Below are 13,306 nucleotides of genomic sequence, written 5' to 3' on the forward strand. Positions count from 1 at the left end.
GTCAGCTGAAGTGTCGGTCATTGAGAATGAACCTACTGAATCCAGACCAGACGAAAGTCTAAAGGTCGAAACGGCAGTTGACCCGGTTCTTCCTTCAGAGGTTTCATCCTCAAATGACACCGTCGTTGAAGATTCATCTTCAAATGACACCCTCACTGAAGAGAACAAGGATGACACCATCCAGATTCTTTTCATCAACACAGACTCTGATGAGCATCAGGGCAACGCACCCATTCTTTTATCGCAGGAAGGAACATCGTCAGGGTCGTATCCGGCCGTGTATTCGGTCCCGCCACCAAGCAACCTGGTTGTGTCCTTTGATTGGAATCAACTAGGCAGACCCCGGTTACCAGCCAATATTCCATTCAGAATCATCGTCCAAATCTACAGAATGGTGATGGTTGGAACTATCATTGATGAAGGGGCATCTGTGAGTATCCTTTCCTCTATTGCTTGGAAAGCACTGGGTTCCCCGACGCTTTTACCTGAGATGAGAAATCTATCAGGTTTTGATAAAGGAACCAGTCGCCCGTTAGGGATTCTCCCCAATGTTCCCGTTACATTGAAGGGGAAGACAGTTCATATGAATGTCATGGTCGTCCAGGGACCCTTGGTGTATAACTTACTCCTTGGACGAGACTATATATATTGCATGGAGGCGATAGTGTCCTCACTCTTCAGAGTTATGTGTTTTCCGCACGAAGGAAGAATGGTCAAGCTCGTAGACCAACTTTCATTTCCAGGATCACGCATCGCAAATAGTCAAATACCATCCCTTAACGGTTTATTCACTCAAGGAATGCCTCCACCCCCGGTTCTACTTCCCGATGAATGCGAGTGATTCGGAAGAAAGAACTGGGACCCAGGGGGCATGCACCCTGGCCTGCCTTGGGCAGAGAAAACCTTGGGTATAAAGTTAATTTCCGCAGAAGAATATGACTAGTCCGTACCCCGTCCGGCATGGAAGAGAGGGTTGTTCTAGGATAAAGTTCTTTTGTCAAAGTTATGTGAGTGAGATAATCAGCTTCTCGCTCCCCTTGTCTAGGTAAGTAGGATGCCGAGGGAGGAGATCCATTTGTGGCGGCAAGTAGCCACCATCTTTGAAGGCAAGCCTCACCCATTAAAACATATGTTTTGGAGGATAAGTAGGGGTAGCCTCCAAAGAAAGAGATGAAATTGCTGCAACAAGTGGTCACCATCTTTAGTAACCTAGTAATAGACATCGCTGGAAAAAAGAGTTTAGTTTGCGCTAGCGAATAAAACCATTTTTCGGATAATAAGTAAGAGGCAAGCCTCCCTCCGTAACGCCAATGTTTTATCTGTTGCGATCTTGCAAAAATCTAAGAGTGAACTGATGGGAAGACAAGTACCGTCGGCACCGAAAAAATAACGAGAAGACAAGTATCGTTAAAAATATAGCAAGACGACAAGTAGAAAAACAGAGGTGGAACAGAGGAGGGGTAGCCTTGAAATTATACTTTATACCTGGGGGCATGCGAACCTTTTGGAGTGCAAGCACGGGACGACTATTTATTTTTTAAATTTTTAGGTCCTCCCTTTAAACCTGTAGGTCTAACCCGTTAAACTCGTAGGATTAGCCGTTTCCAGCTTGCATAAAGAAAGGATGTGGGGCAAAAGTTAAAACTTGCCAAATTGGAGTAACTAGTGAGGTATAGCTCCTTAAATATGACTACCTCACCTGAGGCGTTCCTTGTATTAAGACTGGTATAATCGAGCAGTTTTAGCACACAGTTCATGCTCGTTAAAAAATAAACGCAAGATCCGAGCAGTTTTAGCACATAGTTCATGCTCGTTAAAAAGTAAACATAAGTTGTGAGCAATCTTCCCCTAGAGTTCAAGCTCACCCAGAAAAAATGAACCGGTAAATAACCTTGGTAAATGTAACCTTTGACAGCCATATTAAAGCCCTTGGTCGTGTTCTTGCAGTCTCACCTCCATCCGCTCATTTGGCCAATCGTTCATCTCCATATGTTTGTTTACCCATTTTGAGGAACAACTGCGAAGAGTGATTTCACTTAGCCATCCTTGTGACACTGCCGTGATTGGAAAATTCCAACCTGTACCTGGAATCTGCTGCTATCCCTGTTTATCACTCGTTCCTCAAAAGACGAGTCTTCTTTGAGCTCTTTTCTCCTGACTCGTAAAATATGAAAAGTTTGCCGAGTTTTGGCCTTCCAGCTCGTTAAACGACCGGAAGAGCTATCCCTCCTCTAGATTTTAATCTTTTTGGACCTGAGGGATTATTGCACAAAAAGATCGAGCGCTTGTTTTGTTCGGCTCGTTAAAGCAATCGAAAATTCATCCCTTCTGTATTGTTTTATACTTTTTCGGACTTAAGGGATTAGATGACAAAAAAGGAATTCTGGAGTTGACTTTATGTACCTTTTCAGACTCTCTAAAAATGAAAAGGACCGAGTTATCCTTGTCGTTAGACTCGTTAAATTCATTAAATAGCGACAAACTTGTCTTTAGACGAGAACGAGTTTCCCTATCGCTAGGCTCGTTAAAACATAGCGATGGGCTTGCCCGAAGGGCAGGTTATAGAACAAGCATATGTTATCCTCCTCAAGCTTGATAAAAATAAAGAGGTACTGGTCAGCAATGACTGGGGAAAAATTGGGAGAACCTCACAGCTTTAATGGTAGCAAGTCGCTCTTGAACATGACACTTTGTCCTCCGTATCACATCGGGTTGGGTTGTTTCATTCACCGGTCTCATCACCATGGTCCTCGCCACACCATCCACATTTGGGGTAATGCTACCAATCCATCACATCAGTGTCATTATATGTTCAAGAGATGTTGTTCTGCAAAGAGTCAACCGGGTCCCATCCACTGCCATACATTGTCCTTCATCCATTTCATGACCGCCACCCTGAATCATACATCACAGTTTGTTTTCACCTCATCACAATCACTAGCTCCGTTCCGTGTCACTGATGTGGGATTCATTAAGGCCCTCCTTTGACGGATCGCTCCTTGTCGACATCAGCTCATTATCCAAGGAGTTGATCTAGGAACAACCCCTTCAGTACTTTGAAGCTTGCATGCCTCAATGGCAAGTTTCTCACTTCCGGCGACAGGTATACATCAATGACCTTCGACCAGAAGATTTTGCATGGTGGTTGACGCCAAGTCCTTTATTCCCACCATGTGAATTGTATTGCCGTACCTTGAGGGTCATCATCCTTATCGGTGATTCCTCTCGCGCTTGTTAACGGTTTACATCATTGATCGGTAATCAAGCGATGTCTTTCCATGTTCGACTTCAAGAAATTCTCACATGGATCGACTTGTGCATCGAGTGAAGATCGGAAGAGATTGAAGACCCCGGATCTAGTTTCATCCATCCGGGCTGCGATATATATTCAGGATATAAAGACATTTGATATGTACATCATTGCAGCAGATGATCATCCTTCTCAAAGGATGATAATTTCAGCAAAGAATTATCAGTCTATCATCAGACGATCGTTTGTGCCATGTACCAAAATGAATTTATAAAGCTGAGCATGGGAATGCCCGCCTCAGCTAGATCATGAAAAAGAATGAAAAATAATGTATTGTATTGTATCTTATTACAGGACACTTCTCAGCAGATTGAATGAACTTCGGATCCTCCTAATAAAGCATTTCACCCGATAAACGACCTCATACTTTAGGGGGCATCTGTTATAGACAATTTTGTGCCTGGCAGCATCAGGCATGAATTGTCAATAATCCAAGGGATCCAAAGTCCCTAAACATGATGTTCCTACCCCTAGAGGAACAAGGTCAGCAAACCAACAGCTCTCAGATCAGTTCTCCACCTGAAAACACTCAAAAACAAGCAATCCTGAAATCAAAGCAGGTGCTCCACTAGGCTTCTGCGCTGAAACTCAACTCCTCCATGGTGTACCTGCGTTGCAAAGCAGGTAGAACAAAGGCCACCTGCGCTGAGCGAGATGGGACAAGTGGCACACTGAGTCATTGCTCTGGAATCTTCCAAAAATGACACTTGGATCAGGGATTTCGCCTTGTGATGAGTCAAAGGCTCTGTTTCTCCAAGTGGAAGCAAGGTTCTCCAAGTGGACTCAAGAACTGAAGATCAACTGAAGAGAGAGAGGACACAAGGCAGCTACACATCAGTTGCAAGCTGACTCATCCTTTCTCAATTCATCTATATATTGAGCTCTCTCCTATGAGCTCAGGAGGCTGGAATTTTGTGCAAAGTAATGATATGCTGTTGGTTTCACTATAGAACTATTGGGTGATTGCTTGAAGGGGGTGAAGAGGAGAAATTCTTTCTGCTGGGAGGTGTTGCTGGATTGGAGCCTTCAATGGTTGTAACGCTCTCAGAACTTTACTTCTTCCATTAATAAAAGCTATTGAGGTTCTTCTATATGCACTTGTTTCAATGATGTATTGTGATAATTGTATATTTGATTTATGCTAATCCTTGAATCAGTTATGATTGCATGCTTCTTGTAGTTTCCTTCTTTGTTATTTTGCAGGATCTCATTGTAGCTGGGCCAGCAAAAGAGCAAGGAGCTGGGAGCAAGCAGCAAAGAGAAGAGTTTGGATTCGACATTAAGCGCAAGGCAACGGTTAGTGCATTTCTTCATTCTCTCTTGCTTTCGTAAAGAAGTAAACCTTAAGTAGTTTTCTTTACAGTTGTTGCTGAGGTACTATCACCCTTAGAGTGGGATAGGGTCATCCGAATCGGATACTTTTCCCTACAACACATGGGCCCCTATGGGAAACAAGACGATGCCCCTACTTTGGGGAGAGATACAGTCAAAGAGTGACATGCACCACTTCTAGTGTGGATTCTGACTTAGAGGCGTTCAGTCATAGTCCGACACACGGTAGCTTTGTGCCACTGGCTTTTCAACCAAGTGCGATGACCAATTGTGTGAATCAACGGTTCCTCTCGTACTAAGTTGAATTACTATTGTGGTGAAGTTCATTAGTAGGGTAAAACTAACCTATCTCACGATGGTCTAAACCCAGCTCATGTTCCCTATTGGTAAGTGAAAAATCCAACACTTGGTGAATTCTGCTTCACAATGATAGGAAGAGCCAACATTAAAGGATCAAAAAGCAATGTCGCTATGAATACTTGGCTGCCACAAGCTAGTTATCCCTATGGTAACTTTTCTGACACCTCCAGCTTCAAATTCTGAAAATCTAAAGGATCAATAGGCCATGCTTTCACGGTTTGTATTCATACTGAAAATCAAAATCAAATGAGATTTTTCCCTTTTGTTCCACACGAGATTTCTGTTCTCGTTGAGCTCATCTTATGACACCTGCGTTATCTTTTAACAGATGTGCCACCCCAGCCAAACTCCCCACCTAACAATGTCTTCCGCCTGGATCAACCCGCTGAAACGTGCCTTAAGGCCAAAAATAGGGGCAGTGCCCGCTTCTGCCCACGAAATAAGTAAAATAATCTTAAAAGTAGTGGTATTTCACTTGCACCGAAAATGGCTCCCACTTATTCTACACCTCTCAAGTCATTTCAAAAAGTCAGACTAGAGTGAAGCTCAACAAGGTCTTCTTTCCCCGCTGATTCTGCCAAACCCGTTCTCTTGGCTATGGTTTCGCTAGATACTAGATAGGGATAGTGGGAATCTTGTTAATCCATTCATGCATGTCACTAATTAGATGATGAGGCATTTGGCTACCTTAAGAGAGTCATAGTTTACCCGTGCTTGGTTGAATTTCTTCACTTTGAAATTCAGAGAACTGGGAAGAAATCACATTGCATCAGTATCCACTGGGACCATCGCAATGCTTTGTTTTAATTAAATAGTTGGATTCCCCTTGTCCATACTAGTTTTGAGTCGACTATTCGCCGCCTAGGGAAAAGCCCCCGGCAGGGGGCATTCTACGCCCATAGCCCAATCGGCATGCGACTGCCCGCCCTCGCCACGAGAGCAGCACAGGAAGACTGTCGATAGCCCATGAGTTGAGGTTGCAAACCCCCAGGCCTAGCCCTTAGAGCCAATCCTTTTCTCAAAGTTACGGATCCATTTTGCCGACTTCCTTTACCTACATTGTTCTATTGACCAGAGGTTGTTCACCTTAGAGACCTGATGCGGTTATGAGTACAACCGGGCATGAACAGTACTTGGTCCTCTAGATTTTCAAGGGTTGTCGAAGGCACACTAGACACCACAAGATGTGTGGTGCTCTTCGAACTACTGGACCCTATCTCTGGTTGAAGCGATTCCAGGGTGGGAAAGCTATTAAAAAGAAAAGTTAACTCTTCCCGGGGCCCTCGACGACGTCTCTAGATTTCCTAACGTTGACGCCCACTGCCATGTCTCGGTTCAGAAATATTAACCCGATTCCATTTTGATGCTCATGTAGAGTGCACCCTTGATACAAGGCTTCCCCATCCCTTAGGATCGACTAACCCATGTCCAAGTGTTGTTCACATGGAAACTTTCCCTACTTCAGTTTTCAAAGTTCTCATTTGAATATTTGCTACTACCACCGAGATCTGCACCGAGGGCCGAGCCACCCAAGCTCACACCCGATGTTTCTCAATGACCCCCTCATCCTCCTACTAATCAAAGCCAAGAAATTGCTCCAATGGTTGAGTACAGTTTGCGCACTTCAACGCCATCGATTTTCGGGGCTACTTGATTAGGCAGATGAGTTGTTACACACTCCTTAGCAAATTTTGACTTCCATAACCACTGTCCTGCTATCTTAATCAACCAAGACCCTTTGTGGGATCTAGGTTAGCACACAATTTGGCATCGTAACTCAACTTTCATTTCATCCCACATCGCCAATTCTGCTTACCAAAAATGGCCCACTTGGAGCTCTTGATTCCACAGCACGGCTCAATGGAGTAGCCGCACCCTCTTACCAATTTAAAGTTTGAGAATAGGTCAAGGGCGTTACGCCCTCGATGTCTCTAATCATTTTCTTTACCCGATAAAAATTGCGTGTAAGATCTAGCTATCCTGAGGGAAAATTCGGAGGAAAATGGCTACTAGATGGTTCGATTAGTCTTTCACCCCTATACCCAAGTTAGACGAACGATTTTCACGTCAATATTGCTATGAACCTTCACTAGAGTTTCCTCTCGCTTCACCCTGCTCAAGCATATTTCACCATCTTTCGAGTCCCAACATGTGTGCTCACACTCAAACCCTTCGCATAAGCTCAAGGTCGGTCAACGATGCACCCCCCAGAGAGGGGAAATCACCCGTCAGCTTGCTTGCACCTCGCAGGTTTTTAGGCCCAACGACTCGCACACATGTTAAACTCCTTGGTCTATGTTTCAAGATGGGTTGAATGGAAAGCCTGTCAACCAACACCATGAGGGTCCAGGTGCACACGGCCTGCCACAAGGGTGTATGCTTCATTCCTCGACCATTGCAACAACAAACTGACAGGCAGTAATCCACCCGTGCTTGTGATGATGCAATAGCCTGTCTTGGTTTGCGCCTCAAGTCAAGCGGAGGACCAACCTGAGTCATTCCACATCTAATCGAGATGCATCAACAACCTCCATTCACTTCCCTCCCAGCAATTTCAAACACTCTTTAAGTCTATTTTCAAAGTCCTTTTCATATTTCCCTCGCAGTACTTGTTCGCTATCGGTCTCTCGCCCATATTTAGCCTTGGACGAAATTTACCACCCAATTAGGGCTACATTCCCAAACAACCCAACTCGTCGACAATGCCTCGTGATGCGGTAGGGTCTCGGCCCGATGGGGCTCTCACCCTCTTAGGCGCCCCCTTCCAAGGGACTTAGCCTAGGTACGCCACTAAGGACACCTCTACAGACTACAATTCAAGTGACACTGCTGCTCGATTTTCATGTTGGGCTCTTCCCGGTTCGCTTGGCGCTACTAGGGGAATCCTTGTAAGTTTCATTTCCTCTACTTAATTATATGCTTAAACTCAGCGGGTATTCTTGCTTGAGCTAAGGTCGCAAAGTTGGAGCTAAATTTTCCCTACCTGATGGGAGAACAAGAGAGAGCAAAGTAAGTTCAAGAAATGCCACACAAAGACCACATCAACTAACGTCGACTGCCCATCCAAGCAGACAAGTTCACCGCTCACCGACGCATGCCATGAAACATCATTTGAGGTGTTTTAGCCAACTACACCGCATTGGGCTTGGATGACCAGCTCTGCAGCCCCCTAATAAATTGTAGGGAGTGCGTTGGAATGGGACGTGACGCACAGACAAACATGCCCTCGACCGAGGCCTCGGACACAAATTGCATTTAAAATCTCGATGATTCATGGGATTCTGCAATTCACACTAAGTATCAAATTTCACTATGTTTTTCATCATAACAAGAGCCGAGATATCCGTTACCGAGAGTCGTTTCCATGTATTATCAAAAAATCTGCCACAACACTGAATAGGGTCACCCCCCACAACAAATGTAAGGCTAAGGGACAAAAGGAGGAAAGGAAGAAAAACACATGAAATAAAGAGAATCAAAGGTGTTAACCCCCCTCACAGGAGGAGGCTCAAATAGAGAACAATCTCCCCAAGCCCCACGCCCTCACAAAAAGGGGGGAAATGCATGGAAAAAAAATAGATAAGGACTAGGGTGGCCACCGTGGGAGCATGCACTACTTTTAATCCTTCCCAAACACCAGTCCACAACAATTCCCCCTTTTCTCCATAAAGCTAGGGACTGAAAGGAAGAGGGGAAGAAAACAAGGTGAAATAAATAGAGATCAAACGTGGCTACCAGCTCACAAGTGTTATAGACATTTTTGGGCACTGTAACCCCAATCATAAATGTTCATAAACCAAGGGCTCTTAATTCCCTAAAAGTGTTGTTCCAACCTCTAAAAGAACAAGGTCAACTGATTACATCTTCTCCCAGAAGTTCTCCATGAAAAACTGCTTAGAACTGGTCAAAATTGGACCATCTCACCTGCTCCATGGTCAAAGTGTGCTGCATCCCACCTAAATACTCACGGGAGGTGCGATCCATCTTGAAAAGACCTTCTATGGGGTGCGATGGGCAAGAGTGGACAAATGGCAGGGTCAATCTGCAAGGTGGAGGAGCAAGGAATCTTCTAGAAACTTCTCCTGTGACACTTGCCTCTCTGCATTCGCCTAGGGATGAGTAAGACATCATCAATCTCCAATTGATTTCAAGAACTATTAGAGAGAGGACACCAATCAAATCTCAAAAGCTGACTCACCCCACTTGCAAACATCTATATATGGATCCCTCATCCCAAAGATCCAGAGGCTAGAATTTTGTATCTTGTAAGGAAGTGCAGCTGGTTTCTTGGTGCAATATCATAGTGTTGGGTGATCTAAGCTTTTCATGAGGTGAAGAAGGGCTTTCCTGCTGAGAGGATGATGCTGGGTGAGAACAATTGGGTTGTAATCCTCTTTGCTCTTTCTTGATTATCAATAAAGCTATTCAAGTTTTCCTCCACATTCTTGTATGATTGATGTTATGTGCATTTGTGTGGTCAATATATATCTGGTCCTATATTGTTTATGATAATAGATCTATGCTCTTGGATAGTGTTATGCTGCTTTGATTCTACAGGTGCTCTGTGGAGCTCACTAGACAAGGAAGCGAGTAGCAAAGATCTATTAGAAGGGAGAGGAATCGAGCAAGGAACCAAGCACAAGACAGAGGTTGGTCTCCTTATTCCCCTCTTATATATTTCTCATAAAGGAAAATGAAAGTAGTTTTAGTTTGTTTGTTTCTAAGGTAGCTACCAGCCTTAGTGGGACTAGCAGCTCTGCATAGACACTAGTTTTCTTGATAACAAAATGGCGACTCCACTGGGGAGCGAATAGATTGTTTGTTTATCTGAATTTGTTTACTTTATAAACTTACAGACGGAGCCTGAAGTTAAGCCAGCTAGCCTTCAAACTGCATTTGTTATGCAAGTGTAAAGTAGATCAATGCTGCTTCAGTCTATCTTCGGGTCTTGTTTATAAACTGAACAATTGATTTACAAGCTCTCTAATTTCCCTTGTGGTGGCTCTAGTAACCTCTTTAGATATACCCCTGTGATTGATTTACTGATTACCACTTGCTCGGCCTAAATCCCTGAACTAAGGTGCAAACTGTGACCTGGAACCCTATTAAAGTCTCGCCCCTGGTCCAGCACGCTGTCTCTTTTGTGAATTCTAGATGCATCGTAGTTCCCTAGTGTAGTAGGTGCGCTGCATCTCCAGTCCACTGTGTTACAGGTGCGTTGATTAGACAAGGCCTTTCCTACTCCTAGATTTGGTTTCTGTGTTCACTCTTTTCAGCTCTATTCAAGATTTTTTCTGCCTATAGTCAGTACACCTCTATTGAAACCCCCTTCCTTTCCATTATTCCACCTCCATTGTGCAAAGGACTATAAATGTTTTTATGTATTTTGAGCCATTTTCAGTTCTCTTTTACAAAGAAGTAGCCTAATCATACTGTCGTTTCTTGATTTGGAAGTGTTGTAAGTGTCATTTTCAGTCATAGAAGAGAATCTAATTGTTCTTGATAGTCGATTACACTTGTATTTGATTTGAATTAGTAGGTTTTCAGAGTGTCGAAAGCAAGTTTTCATTTCCAAATTTCAAAGTGTCATCATTATCCTCATTTTGTCTTGAAAAGAAACTTGTTAGTAATGTCTCTTTGAAAAATAATTCAGATTTGTGCTTAGCTTTCTTTTTATCATTCACACATTAAGAAGGCTGAAAAACAAATACATGCACATGAATTTGCATTTAGACTATTTTTTGGTTTGATTTAGGACAGTGCATATAGTGTGTGCTCTCTGCTCTATGTTGAAAGAATGCCATCTCTCTTTCCTTAGTAGCTAGGATTTTCATTGCAAAAAGAACATTAAATTACTGTTTATCATCTTAGATTGCATTTTAGGAATTGTACATCTACATCATGCGGTGAAATTGAAAGGAAAATTTCTTAAGCAAGAACAACTGTAAAATAAATTTAATGAATCTAAAAATGCTTTGGAACCTAACGCACAACATCTAGAAGTCTAGGCTAGAGACATATTCCGGCGTCGTTAAGCCTGGTAACTATTGTTCTCATTGTTGGTTGGGTGATTCCTCCACCTTGAGACGATAAGTGCTAGTACGGACTTGTGCTCCCATGTACTGTCGAGTATATATTGGGAGACCACAATAGGCTTTATCCTTTATCCATAGGAAGCTGTGTCTGCCGCCCTATTGATCACAATGCACTGAACACAACATTCGGGAAGATTGACTGCCGTACCGTAAAAAGTATTCTGCAGTTTTGCGATTGGTTTGGTAATCCCTCTGTCTAGGTTTCTAGAGTAGTCCCTTTCATTTCTTTTCAGACTCCTTAAAAGAAAAGGTCCATCTAAGCACTTGTCACTTCAGGTTCATTAAAAATCGAAGGCGACTAGAGTCATATTTTGTTTTTTCTCGACTCTTAAAAATTGAAAAAACAAGTTGTGTAAAAGTGTCTAAAATTCATCTAATTCGGAAACATACTTCCCCTTGATTTTTAGTTGATCGAGTAATCTGCAATTATGGAAGAAAGTCAATTGAAACCCCGTCGTTCATGGAGGCTTACAATTCAACCATCTTTGTCTCTAGAATCGAAACTATTACAGACAAAGTGAACTTGTTTAACCAGTTCCAAATCCCCTGGTAAAGTTAGAACAAGTGTTCCAACACCATCGGAGACTCTGGTTACTCCAAACATTTTTGGTATCCCTGCCTTTATAGAAGAAGTTCAGCAGCCACCAAAAGACAGTAGAACTGATCCTAGTGTGAAGGTAAACACTTGTATTACTGAACTAGCTCCATCTACAACTGATTTAGAAGGTGTTATTCCCCAAACATCTATCGCTGCAGATTCTATACCTTCTTCGGCACCAGAAATATTCTACGGACCTGATGGTCTACCTCTTCCACCTGGTCTGATTGCTATAGAAGAGATTGTGGAAGATCCTCCATCTAGTACTCCATTGCAGTTTGGAGTCGGGATCACCCTATATCCTTCTTCATCACAAATTAGTCTACCATTATCAGAAGCTCCTGTAGAATCGCTAGGAAATATTTTGGATAGACTAGAAATGTCTAAACAACCATCAACATCTAGGATTGTGTCATCCGACACAGCGATGACAGAACTTCCTGCTGTCACTCCAACAATGTTCACCGACATACCATCTATCCCAACTAGCTCTCAATCGCTAGAAGGGCCCACTTAGGGGTTATTTCGATAGTATGGTCTGTTCCTATTTGTTCATCCAGAATAGTATCTGGGAACTCTTATGTTGAGTCTCAGCAAATTGATCCTCCAGGGTGTCAATTTGGGCAGTCTAGTTCTCAAGGACAAAAAATTCCTTTGAGTACTAGATTACCGCCATATGGGGGGCAGTATACCCTTTCATTGTCACCTCGAGGAGGACAACCATACGTGGGTTCACAACAAAATTCAAGTTATGCTGGAATTACATCTAGCGGTTGGGTGCCAATACTGCCTCAACAACCAAGAGTTGTATATTCGATGCAACAATGTTTACCTATGTCAAATATACCAACTACACCAACTATTGTGATGATGTCGCAAGTACAAGTGTTGCTTGTTGTATGACAACCTCAGGTTTCTCAGGTTGTAATGCAACAACCTCTTGTCCCCACGACTCAACCACAATCGCCAACTAGTGGAATGACATAGGCCCAAACGGGTACAATTACCCCTCATCTTGGTCAAACGGTCAGTATTGGACAACAACACATGGCTTCGCAACCATGGCTGGTGCAATACCAACAACCGAAATTCCAACAAGTATACCAAGGATCTGAGCAACAAATCTTTGTAAATAGTGGGCAACCGTATATTCAAAACGGTCAAAATCAGCCATTCTATAATGGTTATGCCCATCAACCTTACCAAAGTTACCAGCATCAAATGCATTATGCTAGTATGCAAAGACCAATTGCTTAGGCAATTTCGTCATATCCTGGGTATGCTTCGCCAAACCTGAATCAACAGTTACCCTTCGTGGCAACTTTAGAGTTACCAAATCTAAATCGGCTAACAAATGATCCAATTGCTTACGCCCCTTGGTGGCCAGTGGTTCCACATAAACTTCCGTCAAATATTCCTAAATTTAATGGAAATCCGGGTGAAGACACGTCGAATCATGTGATGACATTTCATCTGTGGTGTTCATCAGACACCCTAAACGATGATTCGATTAGACTTCGCCTTTTTAAGAGGACATTAACTGGTCTGGCAACAAAGTGGTATATCGAGTTACCCAGAGCTTCGTTTGACAACTTCAGTGCCCTAGCCACA

General features: G+C 43.1%; 2 non-coding genes across 2 annotated transcripts; both read right to left on the bottom strand.

Moving 5' to 3' along the window:
* Nucleotides 1-4,555: 4,555 nt before the first annotated feature.
* On the bottom strand, nucleotides 4,556-7,959 carry LOC149168368 (25S ribosomal RNA). Its single transcript, XR_016259988.1, has one exon. It is a non-coding gene; the product is annotated as a 25S ribosomal RNA (ribosomal RNA).
* Nucleotides 7,960-8,206: 247 nt separating this feature from the next.
* LOC149168369 (5.8S ribosomal RNA) lies at nucleotides 8,207-8,360 on the bottom strand. Its single transcript, XR_016260012.1, has one exon. It is a non-coding gene; the product is annotated as a 5.8S ribosomal RNA (ribosomal RNA).
* Between the last annotated feature and the right edge of the window lie 4,946 nt (nucleotides 8,361-13,306).

The sequence above is a fragment of the Pinus tabuliformis genome, chromosome 4_2 (genome assembly GCF_031772625.1).
Source record: "Pinus tabuliformis cultivar Carrire ecotype Pingquan chromosome 4_2, CPIR1, whole genome shotgun sequence".
In the NCBI taxonomy this organism is placed as follows: Eukaryota; Viridiplantae; Streptophyta; class Pinopsida; order Pinales; family Pinaceae; genus Pinus; species Pinus tabuliformis.